Raw genomic sequence first — 17,017 nt, 5'->3', positions numbered from 1 at the left:
TGAGGTCGACGGCCTCTCAAATGAAACAGATAAGGCGACATAGGGTTCTTGTCAGAAACAAATGTTATGTCTCTCCCTACTGAAAAGCTTAAAGATATTATCAGCAAAAGCCTAGTTGGGCCTGAAATGGGTCCCAGAGAAGTAATATTAACCAGGCTCCTGGCAGATCATTTATTTATCTCAAGCTAAATTCAATAAAGAGAGCCATATATAAGTGAGGGAAAATAATGCAGCTGCTAGTAATTTATCATTGGATGGAAAGTCATTGTTATCCTTATCTCTCCAATGATGTTCTATTTCCAACTGGTAATGAATTATGGGGCTTGCCACATCTTTACTATGTGACAGGTCAACACTACCTCATGGGTACTGTACTGTATTTATGCAATCGATAGAGAGTTTGCTGAGAAAATATTGGCAACCATTTTGTGAGAGTGACCTAGAGCTGTATGGCCTTATGATCGTTGGTGGTGGTCAGTGGATATAACAGCATTTTTATACTCCTTTAAAACAAAGATTTCTCTGAATGCTTTAAAAGTATTTTTCACTTCTCTCTTTATAAAGCCAAGCATGTGAAGTGAACCACTGGATTGTTAATTATAAAGCATTCTGCTCATTTAAGCTGGCTCAGTCACCAAAGGGATCTTTTCTGTTCCTTTGTTGCACTTATTAGAGGGATTTATTAAATCAAACTTCAGTACAGACTTATCCAAAATTATTTGTGCCTGTGGTGTTTGGGGCACAGCAGAGGCACGAAGAGCAGAGGTTTGGCCAGGCTGCTGCTGAGATGTAAGGACAGGCTAACGAGCAGCGCTGGGTGCCCCATGGAGCTCCCAAATTCCACACAGAGCTTTAAGGTTTAAGCCATGCAACCCAACGCTGCGTTTACTTTCCTCAAGTCAGCTGTGAGGGACCCTCCCAGCATAACCTCTGCAAGAGAAGCAGTGAAAAACAGTGCTATCTGATGGATGGCTTTAGGAAGAAGAGCCCTGCTATAGGGACACTTGGCAAGGGTAAGGTTTCTGGAGTAGTCCCTTCTCTGGCACTGCTCGCCCATCCCTGAACTGATTATGTCCATGGTTTTTTTCCTCTCTTCTCTACTTCTCCCCATTGGGTGTGGCTTTCATTATTCACAAGAAGGGCTCATGTGGCCTGAAAAGTTTGGATTTATACTAAAAAAACAGAAATACACTTTTTAAATTTTATATGGATTGGGGGTGGGGGGGAATATATATCACAAATGACTAACAAATTTGGATTTTGAAAAACACCTCTTGAAAAAGAATAAAGAAAATTTCCAAACACATTACAATTTTTCAGAAAAAAAAAGAAACATTTTAGAATAAGCAGCCTCTTGTCATTAAAAGTTACCAAAGAAAAAAAAAACAACACATTTTGGCCTGGACCTCATTTCTAGATTAGGCCACTTGATCTTCATGCCATTTAGTTCACTACCTCCCCTTGAGCCTTCTTCTCCATTGAGAAACAAGAGACTACCCATTTGTGGCCACGGATTGTTTCAAGGACAGAACAATCCAGAAAATTCCTTGGTTTTGGGTTTTGGGTTTTTTTTTTGTTAGCTAGAAAGGTAGAAAAATACATCTCCCTTAAGGCAAAGTAGGGACATATTTTGAAAAACAGAAGGAATGACACTTTCACTGAAGAGAAGCAGCAGCCATGTCAATGGTAGAAGTTACTGATTGAAATAACACATGGATTTTTAGCCATGCAAGGGGATGTCCAGATGAGTGAGGCCACCGATGCTGAACCCGCAGACCTTTCTAAAAAGGCACAATAGGAGAGGATCGTACCCGTGTGACATCCAAATGAGGCAACGAGAGCAAAAGTAAAGCTGCCTTTTCCCATTATTGTGGGAAAAGGAAATTTGGACATGCTGGCCAGCTACAGTTCACTTAAATAATGTATTAGGTGACCTAAATGATATTAACTAAGGTGGCTAAGATTAACTCAGATGAAAAACAAACGCGGATAGCTCTATCCATTGTTAAATAACGAGTGTGCTTCCTGGTCACAGAGACATACTGTGCCTTCTGGCATGCATGCATGTGTTAATATGTCTCTTTGGCTCTGTATGTTTAGGAAAGTCTTAGTAATGGAAAAACAAAAGTGTTGTAGGTGAAGGCTGAAGTCCTTTGGCAGAGCAGCGTGTGCAAGAGCTTGACCAGAGCCTGCTGGATCGTACTTCGGCCGAGCCTGTGATAGCAGTCTGTCAACTCCACGAGCATTAACACTCATTCACAAAGATTCAGAAAGTCAATGAGAGCATTACCATATCCTGGAGTAAATAACATCATGTTCCCATGTACTGACTGAGATATAAATTCCATATGGTTTGGCTATACCAGAAGGGGTCTTGCCCAGATCACATTAACATATGAAAGCTCTGATACTTTCATAATCAGTTAACTCAAGGGGTCATCTAGCTGATGCCCCAAAGATCTTGCCTTTCTTTTAATAGTTGAGAAAGTATGACGGATTTTTACAATTTAAACAAGTAATGTAAATAGCCAAAAATAAAAAATCTAGGTGTCATAACTCATATAAACCAAGATAATCCAGAGAAATATACCCCTTGAAATCAACTATTGACTTCTGAGTCTATCATAACCAGCAAGGAGTCTGCTACTTGTCAGATACTCTTTCTCATGTAGTTTCAAACACACTGTCAAAATTGTGCATAGCTTCTAGCTCCCAGGCCTTCTACTTACATACCAATCACTCAATTCACTTTTTAATTTCCATTGTTTGGAGTCCTATCCCAAAATTTTTAAAAGGAAAAAACAACAAAATGTAAAATATTGACTTGAAACTACTTAGGTTTACAGAGGTACAGTCTGGTAAGAATGATGTATGTGTTTAATAATATGTTCCCTGGCTAATAAAATACTAGATTCTTTTTGGACTACAGAATTTAAATGGAAGGAAGTTTAACCATTAGGAACCTGTTTACTATTACCAAGAGAATAGCCAGTTGGCAGGTCAATAGCTATCAGCAGAAATAAAGAACCACAGCAGCCACCTGTGCTTAAGGCTTGTCCCTGTTAGGAAAAAAATAAACGAAAGGGCAAAAACTGAGAAGCAGCGCTAGAGCATGCTGGGGTTTTTTCAGCTTAAAATTAAAAAATAGAGGACATTGCTCTAGGACTACTGATTTCAGAGTTTAGTGCAAATGATAGCCAGCTCTTCCAGGCTGTTTGAGATGAAATGGGCAGTAAATACCTGCATCAAACTTCTTCTCTAGATAAACAATTGAATCTGAAGCATGTTGAAATATCTCAGACGGGTTCTTCGTGGCATGAGGATTAGCTGTGAAAGGAAGTGTGCACGCAGGGATGTTTCCCCTTCCTGTGCGAACAGTCCCACCATTGAGCCAGTTGGAGATTGGCCATTTAGAGTTGAAAAGGCCAGTAGACACCTGTGTCAAGTGCATCCTTCCTTTACCAGATGGAAATAATTGGAGCCTTGAGAAAGTTCTCACTTATTGTCATTTGAATGGGTCAGAGGGAGTCACACCTGCAGAAGAGCTGCAGTGTGTATCTCACAGACCAATGCACACTGGGTAGAATCACGTTCCCAGTAGTGTCAATGGGACTTTTGTTGTGGAACTTGAGGATAAAGGCTATCTATTGCCAGCAGTGAACATTTTCAGAGGCAATAAAATCTTGTTGCTACATAATCTAAGACATACATCAATCCTGAAATTAAATGCAGAGGAGAGGGTTTTTTCCCTCTGATTTCTTATTTCCACATGAAGACTATTTTTCTCACTTTTACCAGTCAGCTACAGTTAATGTTTTTCTGTCCTAGAGACTTCTTTGCGTACATGTGTATGTATGTACTATATTGACATTTACATATCATTAAAAATGAATTAGCATCATGTGGTGATTCAGATATTCTCTAATACAAGCATAGAGAACAACTGTATTAGTAAATGACAACATTTTAAAGGCAAGTACCCTACATAACACGTAAAATGCTCCTTATTAAAGACACAGAAACATTATAGTCCCGATATCAGCTAAATATTGAAATATGGGATGTTTAGGTGATGGATAAACCTACAAAGGATGTAATTTTTTTTTCTTTTATTTCTTGCCAATGAAACACTAAGACACTGGAATTCAGTTCAAGTTTGGGTAGTCCAAAGACATTCCATTTTTCAGAAGGAAAGAAATTTTCATTTAGTAAAAATTGGATTAAAAAACAGAGGAGAGGCTTAAAATTCCCACAGAAATCATTACAGTTGATCCAGTCAAAAATGAGGCTGGTAATTTTTTTCAGAGCATTTCCTGTAATCACAAATTTTCTATGATTTCTATGATTTGATACAGGGGAAATTTAGGAAACCACTTGCTACTTGGCTTCCATTTTAAGGGCTCTGCATGTCATACAGATGCAGTAGCAGCACCTGTAGAAGAACACGTTTGTGCTCCTGACCACCTCCTGGTGGTTCCTTAAGGTTTGTTGAAGTCGAACGGCACTCGGCCAGTTTTATACTAGTTACCCCATTTACAAGTTCAAGTGGCTTAACAGCTGTTACAGATATTAATGGCTAATCAATTACAATTGATGTAATTATTCTTCTCATCCACAAGCAAAGTCTTAAATAAATGGGCAAATATTAACTTAGGCTCCAGCTGATAAGGTTTTCTTCCCTATGCTTGTTAGTACAGGCTTCCCTTCTGAACTTTGTAAGACATTTACAGGGTAAGGAAAAAAAAAAAACCCACAACTAAGAGAATTATTGCTGCTATGGACAACCTTTATTTCATTATCACAGGACCTTAACCTGGACTTGTCTAATGTTACATAACTTTTCGGTACCCTGCCCCCTGTTTGTACAGTTGAAGGATGACTAGTAGTGAAAGCATAGACTTGCTCTCATGGCTCAGGGCCAGCATGCCACCCAAAGAGCCCTTCAGCATGCCCTGCAACCAAAGGAAATGCTTCCACAATGGTCCAAGTTAAGAAGGAAGGCAAACGGTGATGTTGCCTGCAGCTTGCTGCTTGCCAAAACACTATTGCCAAGGGGTCAGCAAAGGTCGAGACCACTGCTTTACAGCTCGTGCCGTGCATTCCCATAATGAGCAAACAAGTGCAAGGTGAGGCATGAAATCTGAATATTGGCACCCCATTTATCAACACAGAAATGAGTGTAGTGGACTTAACAAACTTTCAGAAGGACAAGCTCACAGGGGTTTGACCGGATAGCAAAGCTACAGGTCTAATTAGGCAGAGGTTGACTGCAGCACAACCAACATAGATCAAGACACTTTTTCAGCACACACAATACATCTTTTTTTCTTTGAAAGCAAATTGTCAACTTTTAGTTCTGTGTTGGCTTGCTAAACAGCATCAATTTTTTTCAACTTCACTATTTCCCAGAATCAAGCCTCCACATATATAAATAAACACTTCAACTGCCAGAAAAATTATGGTTTTTATAACATATAGGAACTTCACTACAAATATTTTAAAGAAAAAGCTCAAGCTCTCAGGGTGTCTTGTTTTACTGTGCTGTTTCTTTGAAATACTGAAAAAACTTGTGCACTGATTTGTAAAAAATAAATCTCAATATATGCAATTCTTAGTCTCATCTGAGGTAATATGGGGGTTGTGGAGGGAGACACCACTGTATTTTGCTTCCTTTTCTTGTACAGCCTAAATTCTGTAAGTCAGATAATTGATCCACAAGAACAAGCCAGGACGGGTAGTAAACTATCCAGGGCAAACTCCCTGTCACTTGAGTTTTTAAATCAAGGTTGAATGTATTTCTAAACTATGTGCTCAAGCTCAATGCAGGAATCGCTAAGTATAATCCTCTGGCTTATAGGAGTCAGCCAAGATGATTATAATGGTTCCTGATGGCCTTAAAAATCAGTAATATAGGTGAAATAGAAACTATGGTTGAAATTCATCCATGTGCAAAGCCCTGTGATAAAACTTCGAACAGAATTTCAGCCAAAGCGCTTAGAAAGTCTTAGGCCACCCTACATCCAGTGCAATTTTTAGGGAAAACCCCCTGAACTACACATGGAGAAGAACGACTATGTCAAGCCTTATTAAGGTTTTGTTTTGCATACTGTGAGAGGAAATAAAAAGCATTGCCTTCTGCCCCAGGGTTGCCGCTGGAAGAGAAAGACCAGCTGGGACCTCTTGTGGAATGCAAAGGAAGCTTAACATTTATCTGCTTTTGCTCTCTCTGGTATTTGTTGGAGGAGCACTTAAAATGTGCATCTCCAAGAAAAAAAAATCTCTAAGGAAGCTCTTTTGACCTATCAGCAAGTTTCAGAAGGGCTGGAGTCAGCGGTGGCTTTGCTACATATCCTCCAGGCTCACCGAATAGCCAGTCTCTAATGAATAACACTAAGGCGCCAGTGTAGGAGGACGCGCACCTTGCAGCGTGGTACGTGAGAAACTCTGGTCTGTGAACCCAGTAACTTCGCCATTTCAATAATGTCTATTGTAGTATAAAATTTATCAAGGGAAATGCTGACTTCACAACTCACTAACATAAATCATCTGTTGAAGGGCAAAACACATGAAATTGCCTTGAGATTTGGAGCAGTTTGGGAAGCACATGATTTTAGCATACCGCATTTGGCCAAGGCTTATTACTGCCTCCTGAAATGGGCAGGTGCCCACTGCTCCTCCTGCAGGGATACACAGCCCAGGTCAGTGGGCAGAAACTGGCCGCAAATACACTCACACAAACTGCACATGGGTACTAGTAAACACACAGATTCCACCATAAAGGGATTATATGACTCTTCCCCGGCGTCTGGAATGCGCATTGTGTTACCAAACAAAGGAAATTATGCAAAGATAGCCCCAGAGGCAGAATAACCATGATCCGCTCCTACTTGTGAATACTGGGCAAACACTTCCTAGCCACAATTAATTACCTGCCTCTGCTCGTTTTGTTAAACGATCAAAGTAATATATCCACTGGTTGCACATGAATGTGACTATTTGTACAAAATTACATTTATACCGTAGTGGTGCAGGGCCAGATCCTGCAGTATCTGTCATTATTCACATGCAAGTCACCTTATTGAGGGAATTGCTTCTAATTACTTAGCATCAGGACTGCAGGACGCAGCCGGACTTCTGCAATATTAAGGTGATAAGGTTATATAGCAGAGCAAGAGTAGAATCAATTGTTCTTAGATTTCTTCTCTTCCTCATCGGCCCACCTGACACACATGAAATATTTGTGAAATCAATTTCAGAATGACCGGACAAGGTACTGGAAGTACCACAGACAGTTCATCAGTTGGCTTTTCCAGGAACACTTCAGGAATTAGGATGGAAGCATATTACTTCCTTTCCCACAGGATAACTGCAGCGAATACAATAACCCTTGTTCTAAAAGATACTGTCGTGCACGCTGCCTCACACACTCTATCAAATGAACATCGTTTGCCCCCTTTCAGCAACAGCTGTGCAAAGGACCATTCTATAAGCTTAAACTTTCTTTCCTCATTTCTTCAGCACTGTGCAGTATTTTGTATCAGCACTGAATCACGCTGAGGTCCTTCAAAATCAGTTTTTCTGGCTCCATTACTCACACGCAGTTGTATTTACCCCTGCAAAGCATATGTGGTCAGTTCACCTCTTGCACGATGCAACCAGAACTGTGGATCTTGTTCCTGAGTTTGGCTGTCTAAAATGAGAACTGTATTATTAACCCATCTGGAGCGGAAAACACAGAGCAACAAGGATACTAACAGGGCTCGGTTCTTGGGCCACTGAAGTCCTTAGGCAGTTTTCTCCTGCCCACAGTAGGTTTTGGAGGCAGACTGCTAAACTTCCATCTCGGGCAATTCAGTCCCTATTTGCTCACAATAAGGCAGAAGAAGTTTCACAAGCCTTAGCAAATCCGTCCCATGGTTTCGCTCTCCTTATGAGAGCTTTGTATATGCTCTCCTGGCACAGAAAAAGGAAAACTTTGCAATAAAGGTATGGAATTAGGTTCGCTAAGAATTTTGATAAAAGTGCGTACAAAAGGAGCTCTACTTAGTGTCAGTGCAGACCCTTTAAAACACATACCTGACTATTTATGCAGTTTCCCTTTCTTTCAGGAATTGTTTGTTGCTCTATTTGATCACAGTACTTCTCCAGCTCCTAATATTTTTGGATAATGTTCTTGCCTTCATTTGTAATCACTCTTTATTCGGTGTGGAAGATGGATTTTTCCAATTTTGTGCTATTATATACCTTAGCATGGAAAGGATTAGATGGGTTTTTTCTTTTTCCTTTTAGTCCTTATTTAACTGCTTGTGAGCTTCAGGGATTTATATCCCAGTAGGTCTAATTCCAGGATTATAAGTATCTAGATATCCAGTAAATCATTTAGCAGCATATAGGTTTAAGGCAACTCCAAATAACCCCTCCAGTTAGCTCTCCAGCTAAAAACTGAAGTTAGCTAGAAGCACTAGATTTGAGTAAGAGTTATAAAGCAAAGCAGAGTCACTAATTTAGAGTCTGATTCTACTTGCTTCAAAGGCACTGATAAAATTTATACCCACTTCAGTGGGAACATGGCAAGGCCTTCAAATCCTCTTGCTTTAGACACTTTCCTTCTTCCTAGCCAAATACTAAACAAAGTCTCCTCCTCCTCTGATTTAAGGTTCAGCTATCATTCCCATAACTGTTGCATTTTTATTTATATAAACACTGTCAGGTTGAGTTGACCCAAAATTTAGATTTATTAAAAATGAAATAAAATGAGCAACAGAAAGCTTTCTGTATTTGTTTTTCTAAATTCCAGTGAAAGCAGCTTCTCAGTTTGGACTTCAATTTTCCTTGGCATCATCTACAGCCTGAACATTGCAGCACTGTGCTCGTACATGAAAACAAATAGGGGACAGACAAAAGTGAAATTGAGTTATAGGTTTTCCTTGTTTGGGCTTAGTGAAAAGTAAGCATGTGGTATTAAAGATCAAAAGCAAATCTGGATTCTTGGGATCTATCATTCACAATAATCAAAAGCAATACTAATAGCAAAGATAAGGAAATCAGTGCTTTTAACTGTGCCTTTTAATTTGCTCATGCCCCTTTAAACACGGCATAGTGAGTGAGAAAGGCTTTGCCCTGGCAGAGCGGTGAGTACAACCACGGATCTGTGCCAGTTCTCACCAGGCGTGTCTGAGGGTTTGTCATGCTGTGTTTTAGGTAAGGCATTGTTCCCCTGGCGCTAACACCAGGCACGCTGGAGAGGCACAGGTGTTTCAAGGTCAGGTTTCTGGTTTGGTTTGAGATGCATGAGGGTGTTAAATCCATCGTTTGATGTGTTTGTAGCACTGACTGATTCTCTCCAACCTGTGCAAGAAGGTGCTTTTGTACCCGACTGTTTTCTTGCAGTAGAGAGTACTATGGAGCAAGAGACTGCTAAGTGACACAAACCGCAGCACAGAGGCCTCTTACTGCACACAGGGAAAGAACCTGGTTGTTCTAACAGGGCCTGGAGGAAACCAGGACTGCATCTGGGGTGTGGTAAGGTGATAAAACCCAGCATCCCTCCCACCCTTAAGGGTAAGTGCTTGTTTAAACTCTCTTTATACTGGGTGTGTCAGAGGTGTGGGCCTAGAGGATCTGCCATAGCCAGAATTAACATGTGTTCTTCTTCTGTAGAACAGATATAAAAAGGCCTTTCCAGACAGAGGCTTTTTGCCTGCGTGAATGTCAACACAGAGTTCATTTCAGGCAAGTTCTGTGGTGAAGAGAAAGGTAAGGTTAGGTGAGGAGCCCTTCCCATCAAACCAAACTTGAAGGAAGGCCAGGACTGCAGGGCTGGATTAGGACTGGGCACATCCCAGCACATAGGGTGGTGAGTAAGATGCGTCACCTCAAGAAGGCATTGAGTCTCAGAAACGTACCTTGCACTTGCAGTTCCCTTCCTCATACGGGATGGGAAGGTGGGATTATAGTTTATTAGTTTTCTACGTACTACCTACCATCCTATTGCACTGGCTTAGGCAATTAGGCCAGTGAATAAGATGAGCAGACAATCACGGTTCTCCTTGCCTCCATGTCCATCCTGCAAGGAGTGGGCAACCAAGCAGGTAGACTTGTTTACTCCTGCATGCCTGGATCCATGGTCCAGATAGCCAACAAAGGGGACAACAGAGCATTCAGTTCATTTATCTTTCTCCAGCGCAAGAGAAATGAAGTCACCATGTAGCCTTCCTTTACTGACCACTCAATCTTCTCTGCAAACCATTCCCTACCTATCGTCGCAGCATGTTCAGCTCAGTCCTTTTAAATGGGCTTGAGAAAGCTGATTTATAAATTAATGAACAGTGAATATGGAGAAATAACATTCCATTGGTGCCATGTCATCCTGGTCCATCATTCATAAAATTTCATGTGTATCTAGACCCTGTCAACAGATCTGCCTCAAAGAGCATGCAGGATCAGCAGTCTGTAGCTTCAGAAACAGAAAACATCTAAATCCACCACCATTTCAGTAACATCTCTGCCTGAATATGATAGATAAGGATTTCAGGAAGGCATGTCAAAGATAAAAGGAAAGCTACCCCTTGCTCTTGTTTAATTTCCCTTCCAATTTCCTAAAAGGCCTGTTGCGGGAATGACTGTCACCAGAAAGATACAGGGCCCAATTTACAGCCATTGCACAGAACTGCAATAAGCAGTTGCAGTATATAATTTTCAAGTAACACCACATTTATGAAAACTGCAACAATCCCTTTTGCTATGATTTGTGGACTCTGATGGCAGAAGAGCCAACCTCTCTCACATGCAGCAGAGAGCAAGAAGAAAGAAAGATGAAGAGAAACAAACTGGCTGCTGCCTCAGCATGTAGACTGCAAAATAAATAAAAAACAGTCTTAAAAAGTGTTAATAAAATATCCGCTAAGAGGAGAAGGGGAGATTAGAGCTGACAAGTTGGCCATAGGGCCTTCTTCAGGCTCTTCCAGTTAGAACTGAGACAAGATGACAAGTTGAGAAATTGAACTATGTTGACATGGCCTGCATTTTCATAAATTTCCTGCTCCTTTTTTTATATTAAAAAAAAAAAAATCAGCAAAATAAAAAGGATAGAATCCAAACAAAGGCCTGTAATACTGTGCAGTTCTCCTAAGCATCCTGTACCAGGCTTTGGAACAAATGCAAGAGTAACTGAAAGACACATAACAGACAATGCGTTATATTTACTGACTAATCACCTCTAATTTTTTTCACCAAGGATTCTATTTGAGTGGAAAGACTTCAGCATGAGTTGGATGAGGTCCCAGATCATCCTGCAATTTTTAGGGAGAGTAGTGTTACTACTACAAGAGCAAACCAGAAAATACAGTGGTTAGAGCTGATTATCTTTTGGGTTTTTTCAAAATCCTATCAAAATCAGCAGAAAAGCTTTCATTAGGTCTAATCCCTTTCTGAAAAACAGTTAAATTCTTTCTGAATTGGGATTAAAATTGTGGCATTTGGAAACATTCATGAAGAAACCAGGGATGCTTTTATAAACGGCTGAAACAGCAAGTGTTTACTCCCCTTACACCTCTGAAGAGTCAAACCCAGAGTTCCACATTATCACCATTTCATTTACTTTGTGCTTCAGGGAACTTTAATGTTTTAAATCTGAAGTATCTCCTCTTTTTCCCCCCAAAAGCAACTCCATTATTAAATAAATTATAACTATGCCTCTAGTTTTGCTGTCTGGAAGTTTCTTTCCCAATCCAACATTTGGGAACCAGGAGTTTTTCTCTAAATTGCTCAGACTAAGCAAAGGTAACACAAGAGATTTTCCAATTACATCATTTTATTTTTATCATCATCATCATTATTATTATTATTGTCAAGATCTTTTCTTTGGCGTTTTAGTTATTACCTAACCGAGATGTATAGTGCTGCACAGCACGTAGTCTGCTCTCACATTTCAAATGAGCACAGCCATGCAGAGATTAGAGGTCCAACAAAGAGTTTATCATAAGTGCATCTAGTATTGTTTCTAATCAGTGAACTGCACAACATCTGTACAATTGAGCTGAAGGCTGGCAGGTTACAGAAGTATTCCTCATGCAGTGAGCTCAGTAACAAGGATGTTTCAAGAGAACGGGTTTTTATTAGCTTCAGTCATACTTCCAGTTGCATGGCTGTTTTGATGTTCACTCCACCTTCGTTGAGGCGGCAGTAGAAGGTGTAAATCTTAATCCGTTCTGAGCACAGAGGGCTTGAAAGGCAATAGAATAAATCTGTCTTCACCATATTAAACATGGGTGGAAAGCAAGAAAGACCCTCAACAGAGAGTTTACACTCCTGTAATGAGCTCTGCAATCCTAAACCTCAGCAGAAGAACTTAAGTCATTGGTCATACTGGGGAAAACATGCCTGAAAGGGATGAAATTTTGGCGAGGGCCTTCTCGCAGACCTTTTTGTTAAGGTTGTGTCAGAAAGTGCACTCACCTATGGTGGAGCTGGCCTTTAAAACATGAAAATCCTCTGGGCTTTCGAGAGATCATAAGAGAGCTGGACTTGTCAGCTAGGCTCCTGCCTTGAGTTTCAAGGTCTGGGAAGGCCCTGATCACAGTCCATTCACTAGTACTTTAGGCCAGTTTCTGCTTAATGAAGTCTAGAGAGATGGTAAATGATTGTCCAAAGGCTGCCACTTACATATGGTGGGCACCGTCTCTGTACTAGAACATCAGAGATAGAGGCAGACCAGCAACAAGCTCTGGCAGCACAGCGATGGTGAGGCACCAGGCAGACCAGGACAGTAAGAGCTCTCTTGCTCACTGGCTTCAGTCATTTTCTTACCCAAACAGCCAAGGCTTCCTCAGACTATCAGGTGGGACTTTTAATGAAAGAAGTTATGTAAGGGCAGAAAGTTTGATTCACCAAGCCGCCACACTGGCAACACGTTTACACAACTTCTCCACCCAAAATCAAGAGGTTTAACCTGTAGGGATAATTGCACCCCTTTGGCAAGGGCGGTAGAGAACACTTAAAAAGGCAATCAAAGCAGAGAAAAAGGGAAAGCAACATCATTTTGGATAATTGGAGCAAAGAGGTAATACATATCTCGGTGTCAACAGGGAAGATTGGCCAATGCAATATGCATTTATTCTTATCTCAGAATTGTATTTATTGAAGTAAACTATGCTTAAGTTAAAAGGAAGCACATAAATCTTCTCTTATTGTCATCTTGCAACTCACAGCAGCTGCTAATTATATTATAGATCTTCCAGAAGTATGTATAGTAATTACCAGTTTCAGCCACATTATTAGACTTGCAAATACAGTTTACTCTTTGCAAGCCTGTCAGGAGCAAAGGGTCAGACCAAAAAGGGGGTAAATCAGCACAGACTCAAGAAATCAAGTGGGAAACCCTAATTGTACTGGACCTACTCTGATTTGCACTGGATGAAGACACCACCTTTAAGACGTACACAGGTTTTCTTGCTGAACTTTCATTTTGGTGTGCTCACCCAAGTTACGAGTTACATCAGGCTTTCCTGCGTGGCCAACTCATAGCAATTATCAGGGTCTGACTTGGGCCCAAACTCAGTGCATTGGAATCAGTGACAGCTCTCTTCAGATCTTAAAATCTTTCAGAAAGAAAAATTGATGTTATTGTCCTTAAAGTAGGAGCAAGTTCAAGGCCTCTGGAGTCCTCGAGAAACCCTTCATATTGCATCCACCTGTGGATGAACGGAAGCACCACTTTTTGTCACTTACATAAATAGGCAAAAAGGAAATTTAGTTAAATAACCAGGGTCTGGTTATACTACTCACTTTTTCCTTATACCACAGCTGAAGATAAAAAGCGCTACCAGGCATAAATCTTAAATATTATTTATATATGCATACATACATGGGAAGAACCACTTGTATTACTAATTTGTTCTATTTGTCTGGGTTTCATATCAACTGAGCACTGGCTGGAATTCTTAAACCAACAGGAATTACGTGGGCAAAAGACTGAAAGGTTGGCACGCAAGGTAGAGTTTTCAAAAGCATTACATGACTTACGAGCTGAACTTCCAATATGAAAAGTTATTTTTTTGATAAAGTACTCTTAAGTCCAACATATTCTTCCATAGAAAATATAAAAGTACGAATATATATCTATTCAGAATTAAACTTTCCTCCACATTATAAACCTATATGAAATCATTATTCAAATCTCTGTTTCCTCAAAAGGGTGGTAGAAATGTAATAGTGACTAAAATAATAGAGTAGACAAATGGTTAATATTTTCCATCAGGCCAGTTGGAGCATTTAAATATCATGATCTCTTCCCACCTCAAGCACAGCTTATTCTGTGAAGCCACAATAATAAGATACAAGTATGTGCTTTCTTTGTGAATTATAAATTGCAAAACATTTTGATATCTTTACTGGAAAGGTTTAACATGAGTGCAAAGCCATATTATTAATGAGAATAAGCCATACAATCATTTAAACAAAGACATCTTCATATTGCTTTGCGGCTCCAGTGTCTACTCTTGCAAAGTACTGAGTTTCTGCCATTCTCATCGAGAATAAGAGTTGAAATAAAAGTGGAAAACATTCTTCTGTGCCCAGCTGGATAGGCAATGTTTAATGTGTAACATCCTCCTTGGGAAAAGTATCTAAAGAAGAGTTTCAAGATTAATATCCAATTTCCAGGCTTTTACACTACTCGGCAATCACTCAAATCTAACAGTGAACCAAGGGAAAGATTAAAAAGCCAAAGGCCACAAACCTGTTTAAACTAGCATAGTGGGTTCAAAGTTTCCTCTAAGATCTTGAGCTATAGTTTCCAGATATCACTGAAGTAAAAAACCTACGCAGCCCCACAGATAAGCTCCTATTTACTCTAGATGAACCAAAGAACTATAACGAATCACACTTTGGACCTTGTTCTTAGCCATAATTAATACCTGATTATTTTGGTTACTCACTGAAAAGTGACTTCATTATAACCTTTCAGAAGTGTTCAGGAGCAAAATGAGCTGCAAAAAAAAGGAGTTGCTGCTGCTGCTAATGGGGAGAAGGATGGTGGGAAAATACTTATGCCTCCTTGCCAAAGTGAAAGTGCATTAAAGTGCCTGCAGTCATTCATATTCCGGCTCTTGCTGAAAATTTAGTGGGAATCCCACTAACTTTGGAGATTGCAGGAGAGAGTGCTCACAAACAGAAATGTATGTGTGAAAGAAAGCAGAGAGAAGAAAGAAGTAATAATGCAGAGCCCTTACTTACCTGTGCTTGGCATCGACAATGCCCTGGTTGTCACACTGTCTTGACATAGGACTGGTTTTAGTTCTGTTACTGGATGTGATCCAGATTCTTATGTTCCGACCTTCACCAATGGGAATGCCAATAGGAATCCTTCCTCTCTTTCCAGCCATCTTACAGGAAAAAATATGGTACATTTTGAGGAAGGCAAACTATTTTAACTGTTCTCCTTTAAACAAAGCACAGTAGAAGTCCATTTTACAATTCTAAAACTTCAGACACTGAGCCTAATGAAGGTAGAAGAATATAACCAGTATTTATTATGCTCCAGTAGCACACAGTTACTTATACGACTGCTCATCCAAAGTACCAGGTACTGAACACAGGTAGAGCAAAGAGTCTAAACACACAAGGAGAACTAGCTGAAGAGGAGACAGAATACAGGCTAAGTCAAATGCAGCTTTTCAAAAAAATCAGTTTCATTCTCCAATGGCAAAATATAGACCAACTTTTTCCTTTACTTAGAGAAGACAAAAAGCTTTTTCTCAGTCTGCAAAATATTTGTGCATCATCTGATGTCCTCTGTTGATTAACTGCTGAAATCCTGCTCTGCACATTTACCAAGATCTAGGCTATGACACTTTGTGTCAAACTACTTTTCTCTGGCCTGCAATCCCTTTCCTATAAAAGAGACCTAAACTAACCTTGTTGATAGTTAGGGAAACCCAAAAGCTTTCAATAAGTATGAAATCATATCTGAAGATGAATATCAGTCCTTTGCAGTGAGATTCACAGGATCTCATCTCTTGGCAGCTGATAAACAGTTGTCACAGCTGGGCAGGATCAAGTTCTGAAAAACGTGTGTTGAGCTTCAATACATTGACTCCAAGGTCATGAAGAAATTGGTTCAAAACAGGAAACATCTCTAACCCCATGGATTATAAAGATTCCTTATAACTATAACATGTGCTTACAATAAATTCCATTATAAGGAACCTCCACCAACAGCTAGAGCTGTAAGCTCTTAAAAAGAGGGTGCGTGTCACTTGATTCTTGGCATCAAGGACATGTCTTAAATCAATATAAGTGAACTGGAGGAGAGAAAGACTGATACATTGTTCATTATTTTAGTCAGGTCTCATATTTTTAATAGAAATTGAATACCAAGTCAGTTTTTATACTGTTGTATACTGGTCCCACTGCACCATCTTGGAATAAACAGCTGTTATCAGTTCAACAGGTTGGTACTTCATTGTGTATTCTCAGAGGATTGTCACTGACCTGTCCTCCCTGGTCTGGCTGAGCAGTGCAGGTAAACAGCCACTGCCTTTCCCTGTGAGCGGCTCTTGCTGGCAGCTACTCCCAGTTCTGGAAAACAAATTGCAGGCCATTATCAGCTCTTCTGGTAATTGCTGCAGGATGGAAACTGAGAGTGCAATAAATCACAACATCATTATAGTAAGGCCTGAACGGTCTGGCACATTTTTGCTTAAGATGGTTAATACAGAAGTGGTATAGACTACAACGGTAGATAAAAATATCCTATATTGACTAGTTTGCCTGTGGGCTTTTTTGTACTTCTTCATATTATTCACAACACATTTTAAATTAACAAAAATAACCTTGTCTTTAGCTACAACAGTAACATTTTGCTTTTTAACTCTGTGGGAAGAAAATCCCTGAGTCTTTAAATATGCAAGCCTTGAATTCTGCACAAGGCTTTACATCTGTTATGGAGGTACCACACATAATGATTGTGGGCTAAAGGTTGGTGTATTTTCATTGTTTGTATTCTGTCTTTAAGGCA

The sequence above is a fragment of the Gymnogyps californianus genome, chromosome 12 (assembly GCF_018139145.2).
Source record: "Gymnogyps californianus isolate 813 chromosome 12, ASM1813914v2, whole genome shotgun sequence".
NCBI lineage: Eukaryota > Metazoa > Chordata > Aves > Accipitriformes > Cathartidae > Gymnogyps > Gymnogyps californianus.
This window is presented reverse-complemented; position numbering follows the sequence as displayed.